We start from the raw sequence: 9,855 nt of genomic DNA, 5'->3' as shown, positions 1-9,855 counted from the left end.
GAGTGGGCAAGTGCAGGCTAAGAAGATCTGAAATCTAACCTGGAGCCAAACCATGGAGGGCTTTAAAAACAAATAATAAAACCTTAAAATCAATTCTATGTTTAACTGGTAGCCAATGTAGAGATGCGAGTACCGGGGTAATATTCTCTCTCTTTCTAGTACCCGTCAGGAGACTTGCGGCTGCATTTTGAACAAGTTGCAGGCGTGACAGGCTTGAGTGACAAATGCCTAAATAGAGAGAGTTACAATAGTCAAGACGTGACGATATGAAAGCATGGATAACAGTTGTGTGCTCTTTGTAATCCAGCTGCTGAGGGATCCACTGCCTTTATTAGCCCCACACAGCTCCTACTGTTTCCTCCTCATGTCCTTACCAGGCATGTCTGGACAATATTATATCATGAGTAATAATTTAAAAAAACTATACACATAAAATACACACACGCACGCACACACAGTGACATTTTAGACCTTCTTCAGAAAACTGTATATACTATGGCTACAAGTTTCCATCATGGTGCTGATCCAGAATCCTTCCCTTATTATTTATTACTAGAGCCACAATAATACAGTAAAAGGAATACAAAAATAAATAATAAATATAAAATAATGTATGTTTGACTATCCACTCTGTACAGGCAGAAAGTTTATTAAATGTTTAAACTGTAGAGATACAATAATTTTGCTGCTGTAAAATAAACATTTTGTCATATTTAAAATATAAATCTAATATCATCTGTTTCTTAATGTATGTTCTTTAAAATACAGTGTGTGTGTTTTTTTTAAATATCGTAATTATAATCAATTCAATTCAATTCAATTTTATTTATATAGCGCCAAATCACAACAAAAGTTGCCTCAAGGCGCTTTATATTGTACAGTAGATACAGAGAAAAGCCCAACAATCATATGACCCCCTATGAGCAAGCACTTTGCTGCGACCGGTTGGGGTGAGAGAAGGAAAACAGGATAAAGACATGCTGTGGAAGAGAGACAGAGATTAATAACAGATATGATTCAATGCAGGGTCTATTAACACATAGTGAGTGAGAAAGGTGACTGGAAAGGAAAAACTCAACGCATCATGGGAATCAGGCACGTGCAGAGGGGGGGGCTAGAGGGGCTTGAGCACCCGCCCCTTTCCTGATGGGTGCCCAAAGTGCCCTTTTGCTGAGGCAACTTTTTAAAAAAAAAATTATTATTTTTTTTAATGTGTGTGTGCGTGTGGAGTCCTGTCTGTGCCCCTCAACAATAATATTTAACTATTAATCACAGTTTTGCTAAATAAAAGGATCTGGCTTGCATCAGTCACATGATCACATTTAACCAATGATCGCCCTTGACGGCAGAACGCGCTGGTTACGAGCCGGGAACGAGCTCACAAAGAGCACGCGCATTTTTAGCGGTCCGGAGCTGCAGGAGAAACACAAGTTAACTCAGAGACACAGACTGATGCGACAAAACCAGTAAGTAGGTGTACACTGTAGTGTGTAGCACACAGGAGTATTAGCTTATTATGTACACGTTGGTAAGCTGTCTTGTTGCAACTGACGAACTGAAACAAACGAGCGTGCTGTGTGTGCAACAGCCCGACAAACATTACCTGTCCTTTTATTAACTGCACAAGTAGTGCTGGTCATAGCTGCTGGCTACCTGTGTAAGGCTGTCATGGGTCTGTAGCTCTGTCACCGTTTTAGGGAACATATTTAGTTTTAAAGGAAGTTTCCGGGCTTTTTCTGCCTTTCTGGAGGGATTATATTTCACTAAAAAACGATCTAATATGCATGTCCACATAATTATGCAGTATTATAATTATAATATATTAAAAAACACACGCTGTATTTTAAAGAACATACATTAAGAAGCAGATTATATTAGATTTATATTTTAAATAAGACAAAATTTGGTTTTTACAGCAGTAAAATGATTGTATCTCTACAGTTTAAAAAAGCTTTGCCCCTGCACAGAGTGGATAGTGAAACAAATGGAATCATAAATACATTATTTCATATTTATTACTTCCCCCTCCTCATTGCTTTATTATTGTAGCTCTAGTAATAAATAATAATGTAAGGATTCTGGATCAGCACCGTGATGCCCATAGTATATACAGTATTCTGAAGAAGGTCTAAAATGTCACTGTGTGTGCGTGCATGTGTGTGTTTTATTTAGATGAATTAAAAATATATATATTACTCATGATATAACATTGTCCAGACATGCCTGGTAAGGACATGAGGAGGAAACAGTAGGAGCTGTGTGAGGCTACTAAAGGCAGGGCTATAACATTTTTCTGTCATCATTTTATTATAGATTAAGTGCAAGAGTTGTTAGGTGTGGATAATTAGATTATAGTTTATTGCAATAGCAAGTTGTGCCTTGTTCTCAGATAGACAGCAAGTGGAGAGTGATATATGAAATGATGGGATGGAAGGAAGAAGAGAAGCAAAGAGTGATTCACAGGCAGAGCCTAATTTATTTCTCACAGTTTTTGTTGTCTTATGGTTCCAAGTGCTGTCACCAATCTTTGCATTTTGTTATTATCTCATGACACTTGTTTAATCAGCTACCATCTCTCCTATGGACTTTTTAATGTCTACAGTCTCAGATCAACACAGCCCTGCCCTTCCCATATTAGATTCTTGATGAATGTCTGTTGTTGTTATTCAGCCTGGTTCAATGTGCCCCTTTTTAACTTTGAGCACCCGCCCCTTTAAACCTCTCTGCACGGCCCTGATGGGAATCCCCCTGCCTAGTCTATTGCAGCATAACTAAGGGAGGATTCAGGGTCACCTGGTCCAGCCCTAACTATATGCTTTAGCAAAAAGGAAAGTTTTAAGCCTAATTTTAAAAGTAGAGATAGTGTCTGTCTCCCGAATCCAAACTGGAAGCTGGTTCCACAGAAGAGGGGCCTGAAAACTGAAGGCTCTCCCTCCCATTCTACTTTTAAATACCCTAGGAACAACAAGTAGGCATGCAGTGCGAGAGCAAAGTGCTCTAATAGGGTGATCATCCATAATTATGTGGATATGCATATTACATCGTTTTTAGTGAAATATAAGCCTTCCAGAAAGGCAGGAAAAGCCCTGTAACTTACTTTAAAACTAAATATGTTCACTAAAATGGTGGACAGAGCTGCAGACCCATGACAGCCTTAACCAGTTAGCTAGCAGCTATGACCAGCACTACTTGTGCAGTTAATAAAAGGACAGGTAATGTTTGTCGCTGTTGCAAACACAGCACGCTCATTTGTTTCAACTCGTCAGTTGCCACAAGACAATTTACCAACGTGTCCGTAATAAGCTAATACTCCTGTGTGCTATACACTACAGTGTACGCTGTACACCTACTTATTGGTTTTGTTGCATCAGTCTGTGTCTCTGAGTTAATTTGTGTTTCTCCTATAGCTCCGGACCACCCAGGCAGCAAAAAATGCGCGTGCTCCTTGTGAGCTCGGTCCCGGCTCGTAACCGGCGTGCTCTGCCGTCAAGGGCGATCATTGGTTAATGGTCATCATGTGACTGATGCAAGCCAGATCCTTTTAAATATTAGTAGTTAAATATTATTGTTCAGGGTCACAGACAGGACTCCGCATGCACACACACATTTAAAAAAAACTGTAACAATTAATAAAAACCAATTGCCTCAACAAAAGGGCACTTTGTTATGGCAATTGTTGCCCCCCTTGCACGTGCCTGCTTTAATTGTCCCACGAGGGGAAATTTGGCTGTAACAGCGGCAAGAAAGACACATATACAAACAAACAATACACAGGACACAGAACAGAAACATACACAATTTCTTACATATTTACATCAAGGACAATAGTTACCTTCCTGCAGACCCACCACCTGCAGGATGCACCGTAGGGGTTGAATGCAATGTGAGTCGGGCGGCGGCCAGGAGCGGAGGTCCTGGCGGACCGATTCTTGGCTGCCAAGATTGGCAATTGGGACATGGAATGTCACCTCTCTGGTGGGGAAGAAGCCTGAGCTAGTGTGTGAGGTTGAGAGGTATCGGCTAGATCTAGTCGGGATCACCTCAACACATGGCCTGGGCTCTGGAACCAGTCTCCTGGAGAGGGGCTGGACTCTGTCTCAGTCTGGAGTTGCCCCTGGTGAGAGGTGTCGGACTAGGGTGGGTATCTTGGTATCCCCTCGGCTTGCTGCTGGTATGTTGGGGTTTCTCCCAGTGGACGAGAGGGTTTGTTCCCTTCGGCTTTGGGTCAGGGAATGGGTCCTGACTGTCATCTGTGCTTATGCGCTGAGTGGCAGATCAGAGTACCCAGCCTTCTTGTAGTCCCTGGGTGGGGCACTGGAGGGTGCTCCCCCTGGGGACTCTGTTGTCCTACTGGGAGACTTCAGTGCTCACATGTGCAACGACAGTGAGACCTGGAAGGGTATGATTGGGAGGAATGGCCTCCCTGATCTGAACCCGAGCGGTGCTTTGTTATTGGACTTCTGTGCAAACCACAGTTTGGCCATAACGAACACCATGTTAGAACATATGAGTGTCCATAAGTGCATGTGGCACTAGGACACTCTAGGCCACAGGTCGATGATCGATTTTGAGGCCACATGTTTTGGACAGAGGGGCTGAGCTGTCAACTGATCACCACCTGGTGGTGAGTTGGATCAGGTGGTGAGGGAAGACGCTGGACAGACCTGGCACGCCCAAACATACAGTGAGGGTGTGCTGTGAACGCCTAGCAGAGGCCCCGGTCCGCAAGATCTTCAACTCACACCTCCGGCAGAGCTTCAACCGCATTCTGAGGGAGACTGGGGACATTGATTACAAATGGACCATGTTCAGCACCTCCATTGCCGAAGCCGCTGGACTGAGTTGCGGCTGCAAGGTAATTGGTGCCCGTTGTGGTGGTAATCCCCAAGCCAAATGGTGGACATCAGAGGTGAGGGGAGCCACCAAGCTGAAGAAGGAGTCCTACCGGGCTTGGTTAGCCTGTGGGACTCTGGAGGCAACTGATAGGTACCGACAGGCCAAGCGGAATGCGGTGGCGGAAGCAAAAACTCAGGTGTGGGAGGAGTTCGGAGAGGCCATGGAAAAAGACTTTCGAACTGCCTCGAAGAGATTCTGGCAAACCGTCAGGCGACTCAGGAGGGGAAAGCAGTGTTCTACCTGCACTGTGCATAGTGCGAGTGGTGCTGCTGACTTCGACTGAGAAAATTGTCAGGCAGTGGAAGGAATACTTTGAGGATCTCCTCAATCCCACTGGCCCATCTTCCGCGGCGGAAACAGAGTCTGGGGACGAAGGGGATGATCCGCCAATCTCTGGGGGCGAGGTCACTGAGGCAGTTAAACAACTCCTTGGTGGCAGAGCCCCTGGGGTGGACGAGGCTCTGGATGTTGTAGGGTTGTCTTGGTTGACACTGTGAATGTTGCGTGGAGATCTGGGGCAGTACCCCTGGTCTGGCAGACCGGGTGGTGGTCCCCATAGTTAAGAAAGGGGACCGGAAGGTGTGTTCCAACTACAGGGGAATCACACTCCTCAGCCTCCCTGGGAAAGGTGGGTGCTGGAGAGGAGATTCCGTCCATTAGTCGAACCTCGGATACAGGAGGAACAATGCGGTTTTCGTCCTGGTCGTGGAACACTGGACCAACTCTTTATCCTCTCGACGATTCTCGAGGGTGCATGGGAGTTTGCCCAACCAGTCTACAAGTTGTGGACTTGGAGAAGGCATTCGACCGTGTCCCTCGGGGGGTCCTGTGGGGGGTGCTCTGGGAGTATGGGGTGTGTGGCCCATTGCTACGGGCCATTCAGTCCTTATACGACCGTTGCAAGAGCTTGGTTCGCATAGCCGGCAATAAGTCGGACTTGTTCCTGGTGGGTGATGGGTTCCGCCAGGGCTGCCCTTTTTCACCGATTCTGTTCATAATTTTTAAGGACAGAATTTCTAAGCGTAGCCAAGTGGTGAAAGGCTTTCAATTCGGTGGTCTCAGGATCTCATCTCTGCTTTTTGCAGATGATGTGGTCTTGTTGGCTTCATCAGGTGATGGCCTCCAGCTTGCCTTACCACTTCACACAGCCGAGTGTGCAGTGATGCTGTACCGGTCTGTTGTGGTGAAGAGAGAGCTGAGTGTAAAAGTGAAGCTCTCAATATACCAGTCGATCTACACCACTACCCTCACCTATGGTCACGAGCTGTGGGTAGTGACCGAAAGAACGAGATCGCAAATACAAGCGGTGGAAATGGGCTTCCTCTGACGGGTGGCTGGCCTCTCCCTTAGAGATAGGGTGAGAAATTTTGCCATTCGGGAGGGGCTCAGAATAGAGCCACTGCTCCTCCACATCGAATGGAGGGGTTTGGGCATCTGACAAGGATGCCCCCCTGGCGGCTCCTGGGTGAGGTTTTCCAGGCATGTCCAACCGGGAGGAGGGCCCGGGGCAGAGTCAGGACATGCTGGAGAGATTATATCTCTCAGCTGGCCTGGGAACGCCTTGGTGTTCCCCCGGATAAGCTGGAGGAGGTGGCTGGGGAGAGGGAGGTCTGGGCTTCTCTGCTTGGGCTGCCCCGGATAAGCGGAAGAAAATGGATGGAGGGGCAATAGTTACCAAAAGCAGAGTATTGTACAGTGTCAGGGACCAAGCAATAAAGCATAAAGGTGTTTATTTCAAAAAGGGGTTTTATTGACCCAAAAATATGAAAATATATTTAACAAAGCCAAAACTTAAACAGGCAGGCCAATAAAAGAGGTCAACTAAATAGACTAAACTCAAGATAACAATTAACAAAATCTCAAACAAACATAAGATAAACTGACCTGCTGAAATGACACACGGGGGAACTTAAATACTGGTTTAGCTAAACCAAATGACACACACGGGGGAAAACAAAATGGCTGCCATATAACCAACTAATACAAAACAATTAAACAAACATGAAACACCCCACAGGCAATGAAGCATGTGGTTCTATCCAATTAGGCTGTCAGTGGTACTTCAGCTCTCCCAGCCCTTTGCCACACCTTTTGCCAGACAGGAGGAGAATCCAAACCCCAGGTAACTCAAACAAAGAAAGATATATTAATATAACAAAACAGAACTTTGACCTTGCAGTGTTAATATGTGTGCACACCATATAAACATTGGAAGGTGTCATAGAAAAATAAATACACTTAATAAAGAAACAATATTGAACAATAAGTAGAATATATTAAAGTAGTGACTGTAAATTAACTGTGAATCAACTGGTGGTGAGGTGTGGAGCTTACCATGTGTGGCATGCCATCACATACAGTTATTATAATTAAATAAAATTAAATACAGATAAGAGGCAAACCCAGGTCGTAGTGTGAGAAAAATCTAAATTGCCTATATGTGTGAATGCGGGCGTGAATGTGAGTGCGAATGGTTGTCTGTCCCCAGTAGCGGTTTTTGATACGGGCGACACGGGCGTGTCATGGGCATCGGCAAAAAAATAAAATAAAAAATTGCTTGTACTCATGCTGCCCCGACATCAGCCAGCGCATATTGGGAATGGTACAGGCCCCGATTGGTTTTCTATCGCCCATTTGCTGGGAGTAAGGGCGCCCTCCGTTTGCGAGGTGCGCCTGCTGCTTGCGGCACAGGGAGGAGAGGGCGGGGCGGCGGGAAACATTTGGATCCAGCAGGCAGGCTCCTGCTGGTGTAGCATCAAACTGTGTGGAATCAGGATTAAGAATACCAGCAAACCATTCTCTTAAAGACTTCAGAAGCACTTGAGCTAAAGGATTCCTAAAAAGAACTCGTCAGCAGATGTGCCTCAAAGTTGAGCAGACATGGCACTACTTGTGAGAGTGACTGGCTGTCACTCTGAAGCTGGTCTGTATGAATGGCAAAGGGTTTAAACAGCTTGACAAGGTTCTCCATCTTGGTCCAATCACGTGTGAGAAGTGTATCCATCTCCAGCTGCTCAAGCAGTTGGTTTAGTTCAGCTCTGGTTTCTAGCAGTCGTCTCAACATGTCAAAAGTACTGTTCCAACGAGTGGTACAATCCCCGATCAGAGTTTTGCCACACCTTTTGATCATTTCTTCATTTGCCACTGATGATTTTCTTACAGCATGTACCAGTTTTCTTGCTTTAGTTATGACTGAACAGCAGTTGGGTGTTTCATGGCATCTTTGATTGTGAGCTGGAGAGTGTGTGCTAGGCACGGCATTCTGTGGAACTTGCTGCTCTCCCCATATTCTTGCAGCTCAAGGTCTTAAAAAAACAAAACAGACAATTATAAAACGTGTAAACATTATAAACATAGAAGCAATAGTCTAAAAATTTTGTTATATTTCCACTTGAGGTATGTATTTGATTTAATAAAAACGATTTCGTAAACTATGGACATTAGCTCTGTGCTGCAGGTATCTAAGTAAGCAGACCTGTTTCAATACATTTTATTTCTTAATAGTGTTATCCCCATAGCCATGAGTAGGATCACAGCAGAAGCACTGATTAAAGCTTTTACTGGGGATTGTGAGTCAAATAATGTGGGCAGCCGTTTATGTGAATAAAGCATAAACAGCATTGCAATTATTTAGTTTAAATTAAAAAAAAGTTAGGGAACTTTCGTTTACAAAAACATAGTGAACCTTTACCAGCTACAGCTAGTTTCCATTTCCAGCCTTTCTGCAGCATATATGCTGTCTGCAATGTAGCTACAGTAAATGAGAGGAAGTAGATTTCTTCTATATATTCACGTGCATCAGAACATTCACTAGGAAACTCTAACATTATAGCTGCAAATGCTGTTGATTAATGCAACTGTTTACATGAGTAAAAAGAAAAAAATGACAATGTGTTTGCTCCTATAAAAACACACCAAAATCTTCACGTTCCTCACACTCCGTGTCTGACTCCTCCGACTCAGACTACATCCACATTTCATTTTGGCCTTCTCCAGCAGCTCTTTGCTCATCCTGAGAACCGTTGGTATCATCAGTTCTCCTGCAATTCTGAAGAAGCCATACGGCTTTGACGATGTTGGCCCCGTTATCGGATACAACGAGCAGCACCTTCTCGTTCCCTACAGCCCACTCTTCTAATGTCTGATCAATGCAGCGGGCGATGGCCTCACCGGTATGTGGGTGCTCCAGTCGGTGCAGGTTAAGCAAAGCATGTTGGACCTGGCCTCCAGGTGGGTGGTAAAAACAAGCCGACACACCCATGAAAGATGCTGTTAATCCCCTTTTGCTCTAGCCATCTACACACACTGTTAGCTTCCTCGCTTCTTTTATTAGTTCTTTTAGTTTCTGCTTTGCTATATCCATCTTGGTCCCAATGAGACTATTACCTCTTGCAGCGCCTGGTGTTCGGAATTTTGGTTCAAGTGAATTGCTGAACTTTTTGAAGGCAATTGACTCACACAGTGGTGTAGATATCCCAGTCTCAATAAACATATTCACCAACGCTTCCTCTCGCTTGTGATGTTCCTGCGAATTGACCAACCAGCAGCCATCAGGTCGCCGTTGGAAGCACTGCATTAATGTTTTTTGTGGAGTTGTCTTGGGATGCATCACGCTGCCTTGCCTGGGGTTAGCTTCTGTTTCTGGGGATGAGGCTTGGGCGTGCTCCCTTACCTTCTCAAGGTAAGCTAGGTTAGCTTTCTTGTGCGAACTTTTCAAGTGCACTTTAAGGTTTGTGGGATTTTTCCCCTTTAGAAATGTCCCACATATTTTATCTCTTTCCACTACAAGACACTTGCTTTTATCTAAAACACAGTCATATTCAAAGTAATCCCAAATTGGACTCTGGCGCTTTCTCCCGACTTTTGCTGACATGATGCTACGCGTGGACGGAGCGGCAACACAGATGACCCGACTGAGGTACTTGCCACCTGCTGGCATAATGAGGCACAGCAAGAACA

This window comes from Neolamprologus multifasciatus, chromosome 3 (genome assembly GCF_963576455.1).
Source record: "Neolamprologus multifasciatus chromosome 3, fNeoMul1.2, whole genome shotgun sequence".
Classification (NCBI taxonomy): Eukaryota; Metazoa; Chordata; class Actinopteri; order Cichliformes; family Cichlidae; genus Neolamprologus; species Neolamprologus multifasciatus.
The sequence above is the reverse complement of the archived record's forward strand: the minus strand, read 5'-3'. Positions refer to the sequence as shown.